Source organism: Schistocerca americana, chromosome 3, assembly GCF_021461395.2.
Source record: "Schistocerca americana isolate TAMUIC-IGC-003095 chromosome 3, iqSchAmer2.1, whole genome shotgun sequence".
Classification (NCBI taxonomy): Eukaryota; Metazoa; Arthropoda; class Insecta; order Orthoptera; family Acrididae; genus Schistocerca; species Schistocerca americana.
The window spans coordinates 402,020,930-402,033,577 of NC_060121.1; the positions used below are offsets into that span (position 1 = coordinate 402,020,930).

The window sequence follows — 12,648 nt, forward strand, 5'->3', positions numbered from 1 at the left end:
CGTAGTGTAGCAATTTTAATGGCCATTAGCGTAAATCCGGTCTGTATGATAAAGAGAAAAATTTCCAAACCGCTTTTAAGATCGAATTCTTTATAGACGAAGCTAAGCATGTTGAACGAGTAAATATTCATCTCAGGTGTTTTAAGGAAGCAACTTACATGAAGAGCAAGGGACGAAGAAAACAGCTTTCGCTGCAACAGGCTGCAGACTTTTTAGACAGCTCATGAATGGTGTTGCGTTTCTTGCTAGGTGTGCACTGATTATTTTAACTGACTGCCTATGTGGACTGCAGAAGCTCTCAGTGTCTGAGCTTAGGCTGTGAAATGCTGTTTCGCTTTTGTGGGATTTCAAGCGAAACAGTTTAACAAAAAAGTCAATTTTCCTCTGGTTTGGCGCATAGAAAGGAAATAGTCATTTGCTATCACCTCTAACACCATTAAATTTTTTTAAGCCAGTTTTTTTGTACTACACAATGCGGACCCTGTTAACCGTTTTTCAAACTGTTGAGCAATTATATTTTCCCAAAACGTTTACGGGTCTTCACCATCCATACATTCATTATCTCATCTCTGGTATCGACGTTTCAGAGAGCAACTACAGCTATAAGACTTGAAATTCTGCAAATCTGACATATTCCTGACATAGTGGGGGAAACATTGTTTACATCAGACAAAATCTGTGAATTATACGAAGTGAATCCAGCGATCGCCAGTAGCTACGGTCTCGAATTTCTGCTACGGACGTTCGATGGGTCACTAAGCTTTCAACTAAGATATCTTTAGAGAAGGATGAGACAAAACCCTTAAGTTTTTTCTTTATCGGTATTAACATTATAGTAAGTCTGCACAACATACGAAGTTGTGTCAAAAGGTGGTCAAAAAATCGTACGATCTAGATTCTATAGGAGACATCCTCCCCCGGCACTGTACGACATAATGGCACGTCAAAACATGCGACCTATCAGCGTGGATCCGTAGTCACGGTCGTCGATTTTCCAAGTATCACAAGACATGTCGTCCTCTGAAAAAATTCCACCGGGCTTTGGGAAATGTGGTGTTCAATGCGGTAAGGCCATGGGAATTAGGAATGTTAGTGTAAAGGGAGGTGGCAACAATAGTGACGAGCAGGGCACCATGTGGTAAATGGACAGGACGTGTGGAGAGTCGGTGGAGGAAGTGGTTGGTGTCATTTATGTAGGAGGGTTGGTTCTGGCTAATAGGTTGAAGGTATTGGTCCACGACATCAGAGATTCTTTCAGTGGGGGCACAGTAATCAGTCACAATGGGGCGCCCTGGGTGGTCAGGTTTATGGACTTTGGGAAGCATGTAGAAGGTAGGAGTGCAGGGTGTGGTAGTGGTGAGTAGAGACATGAACTCCGGGGAGAGGTTCTGGGATAGGTGTAGGGATTTGAGTAGTGACTGGATTTCTGATGTGGGGTCGCTGTGGCAGTATTTGTAGGCGGAAGTAACTGACAGCTGGCGTAGTCGCTTGCCCTTCAAAACAACAGTGGTGGAGCCTTTGTCTGCAGGTAGGATTATGAGGTTGGGATCAGTTTTTAGATGGTGGACTTCAGTTCTTTCTGTGGATGTAAGGTTAGTTTTCATGTTTAGGGATTTAGTCTGATTGGTAGAGTTGATGGCGAAAAAGTGTTTTCACTGTAGGGAGAAGGAGAGAAGGTCTTTAACAAGTCCTGCATGATTGTATTTGGGAGTGGGGCAAAGGTGAGGCGTTTTGGAAGGACGTTCCCTGTCTAAATCAGCCCTGGACGGTGATCTATAACAAGTGGGTGAGAGCCGCTCTTCTATTTTCCGAGTAGGCTTCTGTCCGTTGTCGTCCGGTCATTAGCGGATTCTACTTGGCCGGCAAGTGACCGAGGAGAAGTCAATACCTTCAACCTCAGCGCCGCCCGTGGCGCTGGTGGAACTCGCGCAAGTGGCGAGTCTTTATCGCACTGGCACCAGCTCGCTCAAATAAAATGGTTCAAATGCCTCTGAGCTCTATGGGACTTAACACCTGAGGTCATCAGTCCCCTAGAACTTAGAACTACTTAAACCTAACTAACCTAAGGACAGCAGAGAGTCGCCATTAACCAGCTCAGAATTCTGTTCCGAACACGCTGACTGCCGTGCCTACTGGAATAACTGATACTAATAACATCAAAGAAGAAATGAATGAGCAAGTCCACAACGTATTCCGTGCGCTTACATAACAACATTACAACAAAGGCGGCCAAGACCAACCGGGACAAAACCAGAGAAGAAGACAAGGAAGATGGCTAGTGCACTTTCTGTATGTGAAGGGTGTCTGTGAATGGCAAGGTAACGTCCTCCGCCGGTGACGTCCCAAACGTATTTTCCGCAGCAGCCAAAAAGGATCCACGACATGATAAGTTCCTTCAAGAATGCAGTGAACAACCTTAATAGTGCAAGAGTGTATGACCTACGTTGAGAGCGCGGGGCTGCCTACATACAGGGGACAGGGAGGCCAGTCAGCACACCATCAGCGGAACATGAACACTATGTGCGATTAGCACAACACGATAGATCGGCGACAGTGGAATACCACCGTGACTGTGAACAAACTGTAATGTTCTAGGAAGCCCGTGTGCTGGCGAAAGAATCCTGGACGCGCCAGTGCAAAATACCAGAGGTACCTGTTATTATTAAGCAGCCTGAAAACATTAATAGACAGATTGGTTACAAACTTGCAGCATCCTGGCTGCCGACTAGATGACTATCCCAGTCTGACGGGCCGCCAATCCAAACAAACTTTTATAGAGGAAACTGCCAGGGAGACCTTCCGGACGACTATCCTGACTCAGTCATCCATCCATAGTAGAGCAGCACGAACATTTCGTCCTCCAAAATCTCAACTCCTTCATTGAGGACAATGGGTACGTCGATAGGATTCGAAGGAGCAGGTTACGTCTCCTATTTCAAACTTTCAGGCTGCAAAGATATGTGATACGCCTCGTCTTAAATTCTCTCTGCCTCCTGCATTTGGTTTGGAATGTGACGTACTAAACCACCAGTCCACGATCCTCTATCAGCCCACAGGGTGAGATCGATCTTTCAGTACTTCTGATCGCGTTTCCCATTTGAGTCCATCAACGTGGCCCTCATCGCTCAAAATATTCACTGACGGTTCCAAAACAAGAGAGGGCACTGGCTTTGCTTACTTCTACGGTGATCCACTATCTTTGGCTATGTTCTACCAAAGTCGAAGTCCTTGCAATCAAGAAAGCTCTTCAATATGCGGCAAACCATTTCAACGACATCCTTATTGTCACGGAAGCGAGAGGTGCACTGGAATACCTGGGAAAGGAGCAATGGGGCTCCTACACTAACCGTCATGTACTCGATGTAATTAAGTTACTCTACCGGTGTGAAAGTCATCATAAAGGTGTCCAGTTATTATGGATCAAGGGACAGAGGTATCTCATGTAACGAGATAGCGGACCACCTGGGAAAACAAAGTGTGACTGATGCCCAACCCTACCACATCTGCCTGCCACATACAGATTTTGTTGCTAGCGTGAATGCGTGAATGTACAGGCTGCACAATGACATTTACTTGGAATTATCTTAATTTATAATACGTATGCTGTATATGCGATATTGTATAAAAGGTCTGTAGTTATTCACTTCTCTGGCTAAACGATTAATGACAAAGGCCAATAAATAATAAAAAACCGTGCACTCCAGAAACGAAGTTCTGATTTATAGACGTAGACTACAAATTTCTGAGAAGCATGTGAAACACAGTGCTTTTAAATAGTATTGCCTGTACCAGAAAAGTAATGAATTTTACAACAGCTGCGCTGCACCTTTCCTCAATTCCATCCGCAACATCAATGTTCCCTGAGGAAGGCAGTTGCGATACTGTAGAAATATTTATGTTTAAAGTATTTTATACAACAACGTGGTACAACACGCAGAATAATGTTAATCATCATGACGTCGGTCACGGAAGACTATGTAGTTAAAAATACCGATATGACACATGTCGCAAATAAACGAAAAGCCCCTGTATTTAACCTGTCACAGCTTCAAGCGAAGGTCTACGAACAAATCCTACGCTACACCATGACTTAACTTTTGCAGTAAATTGGAATATTATTTGTTTTTACTTAAGACAACTAAATATCTCGAAAACGACCCAATGTGCGAAAAATTATGTAGCTGAAAAGTTCATACTAGTAAAGAGAACATCTGTCTGCACTGTAACTGACCACCTCCTAACCACCCCTCCTGCGTCGGCGGGGTCAACTTTGCACTTTTAAGTAGGAACCCTAGTTGTTGTTGCATATTCGGAATTTACGCCAAAAAATTGGTACTGATTACTGAAATCATTCATGGCCGATGGCACTGTAATCGACAAATATCAAGGACGCCTGTTTTTGCAATTGAGAACCGACACATTTTTTCCTACATTTCATTTAAGATGTAAATGTAAATCTTCGTGTGCTAACGGTTGATACAGATGTTTAGAGGTTACTTTAGTGTTGCCTATATGATTGTGCAGTTCAAATAATATGGCTAGACACTAACATTTCTGACAAATAAGCTACTTATACGGTAACGTAATTTTTGGTTTCCTGCGGGATTGATACCGGTGAATTCGTAAACCATTGCAATTTTGGTGGCCACCCTCGAATAGCCACACCAGGGTAAAAGATTTCGGTGTGTGTTTCCATCCAGCCGCCGCAACCCTTGTGCTGGTCGCTACGTGGCTACCGGCAGGATACGAACCACAACCATTGTAAAGGTAAAGTGTCCACAGTGTGATAGTGACAGGCGCACCTGGCATGGATACTCACCAAAATCGAGTTACCCTATGGTGAGATATCACGTATCCCGATAGAACAGGAAACTATTACATCCACGTCGTTGTTCCTGGATCACGCTGAACCAAATTTCTAACCATAGATCGAAACAGCTAATCAAATTGTACTGTACAATCAAATTTGCAACATTCAAGTAAATTTCGAACATACATATCAACTGTTAGAACACCAATGTTCACATTTACATCGCAAATGAAATCTATAATCAAATACGTAGAGTCTCAATTACAAAACAGGCTCACTTGATATTAGCCGATTACAGCACCATCTACCAATTTGAGTAACCCAAGAGTATTTTTTGGCGTTGAATCCGAACTGGCAATTAAAATGTGTGATCCCCGTTTGGAAATACAAAATTGACCTTATCCACACAGGAGGGGTAGTTTGGAGAGGGCCAGATGTATATCAGACAAATGTCCCCTTCATTAACATTATCTTTCCATCTACAACTTTTTTTTCTTTTTTTTTGTCTATATGTTGGTTCCGATACGTTTAGTTGACTCAAGTTAAATCGAACACTCTGTATACTGTCTACAGAAATTCACCTCTGTGGGAAAATATCACTCACGGTAATTTATTCGCTTTCGAGAAGGAGACAAACGTATGTTGCTAACTCAGTGGATTTATTCCCGTCAGCACAGTGCGATAACAAAACATTTCATTTCAGTTTTCCTTGTAGACTTTCAGAGGTCATGAGTAGCCTTATATTTTTCATTGCCTGTTATCTTCCAGTATATAAAGGCTGCAGCTAAGAACGAGGTTAGCAGCAAGTGATGACGCGTGGTGTAGCTGTTTTAGTGCTCCTCTGCCTGCTAGGGGCTTTCCATGACAGCGGTTACCGGGGGATGTACGCTTCCGGACAGATGAATATACAAACGATAGTGGCGTTGCCGAACCGCTGCATGTACGGTTACGTCGAGGTTCATGATGGTGAATGCAGAAGAAGCGGTACGTTTCTTGAGGTTTTCAGTCGTTAATATCGTTTGGTATCCTACAGATATTTCTGCTGTTCCCATAAGGATGTTGAGCACCTTCTTTGACCCTGACAGTTCTAAAATTTCGCTAAGACGTTTTCAGCAAGTGAGTTTGTGTTAGGGCATTCAAATACGTTCTTGCAACAGTTATTTGAAAACAACTTATTTAAAATACTCTTAAAATATACGTGTATTCGCCAAATTCTGATGGAGATACTGTACACACTACCTCGCTGGGGAAGTACGCATGCGCAGGAAACCGAATGAGAAGAAAAAATAAAACTGTAAGCTACTTACCACACACGTATTCATACACACACACACACACACACGTCCGCACGTTACCGAAATGTCGGTCCATGCTCAACGAGTCTCTTTGCATTATATCTTACAATATCGTGGAAAGGTCATTTTGCAGAACATTATCTTAATTGGTATTAAAATATGGTTGGATGCTATTTACTCTCGATGTCACATTACTAATATCAACATTTACTTTAATAACACAAATTTGAATTTAACACTTCCACACAAAATAATTTTCAATCTTTATCAATAAAAATTATTTCTTGAAACAGTAGTTGTCCAGCCGGAAATTTTTTCAGGTTAATGTAAATTTCCTCTCTGCCAGACATTTAATATCGCTAGATAACTGATCAAATATTTTTGAAGTGGCATTAATCACACTTTTTATCAACTAAAGCCAATTTAGCTTATGGACATTTTTCTTACAGTATTGTAATTTCGGGTGTAATTATTCTTTTTGAGCTGTAATGGATTATTTTTTTAAAAAAAAAGTAAGATAGAAAATGTGTGGTGTGATTACACACTTAAAATATCTAAATCCTCGAACAAATGCCTACAGAATGATCGAAGTTGATCACCAGTTATCACACTTGTGATACACTTTGGCGTAATGCAGACTTTCATTCCCATAAATTAGGAATTCAGTTCCACATCACGTCACTGGGACATAATAAGCAAAGGATGTTAGCTTACTGATTTGTCACTTTGAGCGGTTTTGATAATGAAAAGTGTAAAAGTGAATGAAGTGGTTTTTCCTTGTTCTAAATGAAGTGTATTATCTAAGCATTATATAATGTTTTTCTTCCTATTTAAATTCTCACCAAAAACTTCAAAAACTGTGCTTTGATCGCTGACTAATGTTCATGCTTTAAAGTTATAAGTAGTGGCGTACCTGATGATGTGCAGACGCAAACGCTGAGTTTTCTGAAAACTGAGGGAGAAACCATTAGCAGAAAACCAGTCATTGATACTCCTAAACTCATAATCTGCAGTATCTTATCTTTCTACATGTGTGTTTGAACTGACAGACTTTTGTCATCTGCCAAAAGAACTAATACTGCTCGATGTGCTATAAACAGAAAGCCATTAGCACATATAAGATACAACAGAAAGAACTCCGCTATATACAGTTGATGACTCACGAAGTGGTGCGTTTCTTAGCACCTCTTTGTGACACATGACGTGAGCCATGTGTTACCTGTGTTATTAATGTCCTAAAACTTCATTTTCTGTGAAAAAATTTTTGATTTACAGAGGTAAACTCCTTGGATAAGTCACAGAAGATGCTGACTCATGCTGTTTTGTTAATACTTGTATAATTTTACGAGTGAATGTATAGATAACCTTACTAGTTGAGCAATCCTTTTTTTCTATGTTGAATTGCTAGGTATATCACTGTTTAAATATGAGACACGATGCTAGAGCATTTCACTTTATGAAACATTTTAGAAATTGGCAGCAGCAGTGAAACACGTCAGTAATTATTAACATAGTCATTATCACCGTTCTCACAGAGAAATTTAACTACCGCATTTTTAACATTCTGGTTTGATGCCTGGATTAACTGAAATATTACGTATTTCAGGGAAGATGATACTGATTTTGTGTCAGCATTGTACACACCATGAGCTCAGTGTGAAGTTTGACTTTTTAGAGAGTTTATTACATTCTTTGTTATAGATGAAAATTGGATGAGTGTTCTAGGTTACTAAATTTTAAAGAAGACGGTTTCTTAACATTCCCCTTGCTTTTTCTGATGAACTCAAGCAATCTATTGTTTCTACTAAATTTACCGAAATTAAAAGCACTTGCAATATGTAACTTTTCGTTTCAATTTTTTCACTATGAATTAATTTATTTCCAAACCATTATTCTCAAGCACGTATCTAACGTCAGAGAGTCTATTAACTATTGAGTATAAATTTATTTGCTTTCTTCGAACGTGTGTAAAGATAGAATCAGTGCTATGTTGATCAAAACGCGTTGGATAATTCCTTACTATAATCAAATCACTTGATGTGAAATATGTTTATAGGTTATTTTTTTCTAAAGATAGAATCAGTGCTATGTTGATCAAAACGCGTTGGATAATTCCTTACTATAATCAGATCACTTGATATGAAATATGTTTATAGATTATTTTTTTCTCTCGCAGTGCTCAATAAAACCTACACCGACATAACTACACAACATTATTCCTTGTTCTTGTCTGACAGATAACTTACAGTGAATGAAGAAGCGTGCTACGTAGTTCAAAAATTCGCTGTGGGGATCTGTATACAACTATTTTTATATTATAATTTTCTTTTGTGGCAGGTCATCAGTATACACCTCTGTATCGCGATCTCTGTAATGTTTCTAAACTAGTGTGCCACCTGCCTTTGTACTGGGTGATCAAAAAGTCAGTATAAATTTGAAAACTGAATAAATCACGGAATAATGTAGATAGAGACGTACAAATTGACACACATGCTTGGAATGACATGGGGTTTTATTAGAATCAAAAAAAATACAAACGTTCAAAAAATGTCCGACAGATGGCGCTTCATCTGATCAGAATAGCAATAATTAGCATAACAAAGTAAGACAAAGCAAAGATGAAGTTCTTTACAGGAACTGCTCAATATGTCCACCATCATTCCTCAACAATAGCTGTAGTCGAGGAATAATGTTGTGAACAGCACTGTAAAGTAAGTCCGGAGTTGTGGGGAGGCATTGGTTTCGGATGTTGTCTTTCAGCATCCCTAGAGATGTCGGTCGATCACGATACACTTGCGACTTCAAATAACCCCAAAGCCAATAATCCCACAGACTGAGGTCTGGGGACCTGAGAGGCGAAGCATGACGAAAGTGGCGGCTGAGCACACGATCATCACCAAACGACGCGCGCAAGAGATCTTTCACGCGTCTAGCAGTATGGGGTGTTTCTTTTTTTTTTTTTTTTTTGTTCTAATAAAACCCCATGTCATTCCAAGCATGTGTGTCAATTTTTACCTCTATGTCTACATTATTCCGTGGTTTATTAAGTTTTCAAATTTATACTGACTTTTTGATCACCCGGTATATGTGTCAGCTCCCTGCTTTTCCTCATTCATGCTACAAGAGATAGATGCTAATCCATAACCATTTATCTTTGACTTACCGACCCTTGTGTTCATACTGAGATCGGACTGACGCATTACATCTACCGTTTCATTACTTTCTAAAGCTTTCAAATAAACAAGAAGCTTGCCTACTTTATTTTTTAATCCCCTGGTATAGTGATCAAATGAATTAATGCTTCTTTTTGACCTGTTGTTACATAATATGTAGTAATTTTTTACCATAAAACGTATTTCAAAATTTCCTGTTTGTATCCAGAGTATATCCTATGAAACTCAGTTTATGACGCTATTATCAAGGAACTAGTGTGACAGAAATGTCGCCACACCCGTTTTCCATTATTATCTTTACCAGAAGCTCAGTTAAATTATCCTTTACTCTCTTATGCAGATGGATATTATGCTCAGTTCCTATTATTGTGAGTGATCATTATGTTTAATTTCTCTGGACATTCATTGGCACAGACGCACTTGATTTTCCTCCTGGGTATTTTTGAAATGCGATTCAATATTTGGTGCATTGTGTCATAGTTTATTCCTTCCCCGTATGGTTGAATTCTCTGCAAGGTCCCCTGGTCTACAAGCTCTCCTGCTACCTGACAGAAACGACACCTCTTCCCATGTATTTGTGGAAGGGTCTGGTTTGATAATTGTATGTGTCATTCAGGTGCAACAGTAACACATAGGCTAATTAATGTATGAGATTAATTGTTGCTCATAGTTCGACTTTATGTACAGAAGCTATTCGTGAAGTTATTGGCACCACGTTGTATGGCTGTTTGCACTTAATAACAAGATGTGTTGTTCGGGAATGGGTATGTCAAGCAGAAATCGGTAACCACTACAGCAAAAATTGTGTATTCATGCAAATGAGATGGACAAAATAAAACTTATCACATTTCCTCAGCGCTGAAAAGTTGCCTCACATGAGCAACCGTTTGGATTGTTCTGCATCGTCTACTGTAGGTTTGTCTCGCATAAGAACGGAAATGTCTTAAATAATATGAAGAATCTTCTCTGCTGAGTATTTCTGTGCATTAGCCTGATAAACACTTTGGGAATAACAGTAGGCGGTAATCTGACGTATATTAAGCCTCATCTACACCACCTTTATCGGGTCTGCATACAGTTCAAGGTAGAACGCAAATTCCCCTGGAAGGTCGTTCGTGAGGACAATGTCAGTACACGGATACCCATTCGAATCGCTGGTTGAAATGAAAATTACATGGACCATAAAAAAATTGTAAAATATGGATCTAAATCCTCTTACTCTTAGACTTATTCGACATGGCTTAAGCAGTCTTCCGTTTATTGCATTTGTTTTTGAAACCTAGAAAGTAATCTTGCTCATTGTGCAGCTCAGTTGCAATCTACAGAAGTAGTAAAGTGTACTGTACTACAGTACTCAAACAGCATTTGGAGAGAACTTCCTGTTTTCCCCTGATTAACACAGTTTTAGTGTACTAGATTTCAAGCGGTACGTCTTGTTTATTTCTTTCACTCCTTCCAGTTTTCTTCAGTGCCTAAAGTATCAATAGTTTCAATGTTTCTACCTGTTTCATTGTTTCTGCTTCTGTTGCTGCTTTCAAGTGTTGCTCTGTTTGTACTTGTTACACTTATTATAATTGTAACACTGTTTCCGACTGTTAACATGGGTCTACTTGCTACACCCCTCCTACTCGTTTCAGTGCACCTAGTCGTGATACTGCTTGTATTTGTTGGATTGCTTTCTTTTTTTTCACTACTTCTACATCTTTAACTGTTTACTGACGGCTACCAGAGGGGGCTATATAAGGAAAATAAGTTTTACGACAATATTACAGAAAGAGAAAAGGACGCAGATGAAGATTAGATAGGAGATAAAAGACGACACTGTGAGAGTAACTCCAGTCAGGACTGAAAGACCTTAATGGAAGCAAGGCCCCTGGAGTAAAATACATTCCTTCAGAATCACTGAAATCGTTGTGAGTTCCTACCATGACAAGATTGTCCTACCCCCCCTCCCCTCCATGTATGCTAGATATATAACACCATCAGACTACATTTTATTTTATTTTATTTTATTTTATTTTATTTTATTTACATCAGTCGTCTGGTTTCATGCGGCACACCACGAATTCCTCTCCTGTGCTAACCTCTTCGTCTCAGGGTATCACTCGCAATCTACGACCTCTATTATTTGCTGGATATATTCCAATCTCTATCTTCGTCTACTGTTTTTCCGCTCTACAGCTCTCTCTAGTACCATGGAAGTCATTCCCGCATGACTTAACAAACGTCCTATCATCCTGTCCCTTCTCCTTATCAGTGTTTCCACATTTTCCTTCCCTCTTCGAATCTTCGTAAAACCTCCTCATTCCTTACCTTATCGGTCCACCTAATTTTCAACATTCGTCTGTAACACCACATCTCAAATTCTTCGATTCTCTTCTGTTCCGGTTTTCCCACAGTCCATATCTCACTATCATACAATGGTGTACTCCAGACGTACATTCTCAGAAATTTCTACCTCAAATTAAGGCCGACATTTGATATCAGTAGACCTCTCTTGCCCAGGAATGCCTTTCTCGCCTTAGCTAGTCTGCTAGACGACGATATAGCACTCCGTCTTCAGGTCACAAGTGGCCCATCCGGACCATCCGGCCGCCGTGTCATCCTAAGCTGAGGATGCGGATAGGAGAGACGTTGGTCAGTATACCGCACTTCCAGTCATTATGATGGTTGTCTTTGTCCGGAGCCGCTACTATTCGGTCGAGTAGCTCCTCAATTGGCATCACGAGGCTGAGTACACCCCGAAAAATGGCAACAGCGCATGGTGGCCTGGATGGTCACCCATGCAAGTGCCAGCCACGCCCGACAGCGCTTAACTTCGGTGATCTCACGGGAATCGGTGTATCCACTGCGGCAAAGCCGTTGCCAGACTACAATATAAGTGTAATATTTCCAATTTCAGAGATGGAAAGTGCTGAAAGGTGTAAATAATACTGAACCGCCATTTGAATAACTCATGGATGTAAAATATTGCCACGAATTATGTCATGAAGAATAAAAAAATTGATAGAGACCAACCTTGTGGGAGATATTTTTGGGTTCTAGAGAAATATAAGAAGACACTAGGCCAGTGCCTCTCACACAAGGAAAATTTCGGTCGTGCGAAGCGGGGTGCAGGGTGTTTCCACAGTGCATCGGTCAAACTCGGTTTAATCCGCCTCAACTCGGCTCGCACGGTGAAACCGCCGTGGTACACTGCCAAGTGCGTTAATAGACGGATTATTCGATACTGAAACAGATACGCTTAAGACAGTTAAATAACCGATCAACCTGCTCCGAGGAAAGCGATTTCCTAAAGCCCATTTAAACAGGAGTGGGTACGTTCTTGTTTGTTTGCCAGTTGTGACGATAAAGCCAAATGTCTAATCTG

At 40.5% G+C, this 12,648-nt stretch overlaps 1 long non-coding RNA gene and 1 pseudogene across 1 annotated transcript in view; one reads left to right on the forward strand and one right to left on the reverse strand.

The window, feature by feature from the left end:
• Positions 1 to 5,616: 5,616 nt before the first annotated feature.
• LOC124607263 overlaps positions 5,617 to 12,648 on the forward strand; it is a 35,347-nt gene continuing 28,315 nt past the window's right edge. The window contains exon 1 of the long non-coding RNA XR_006978796.1: positions 5,617 to 5,794. This is a non-coding gene — a long non-coding RNA (uncharacterized LOC124607263). The remainder of the gene's footprint in view (positions 5,795 to 12,648) is intronic.
• LOC124607716 lies at positions 12,028 to 12,145 on the reverse strand (annotated as a pseudogene).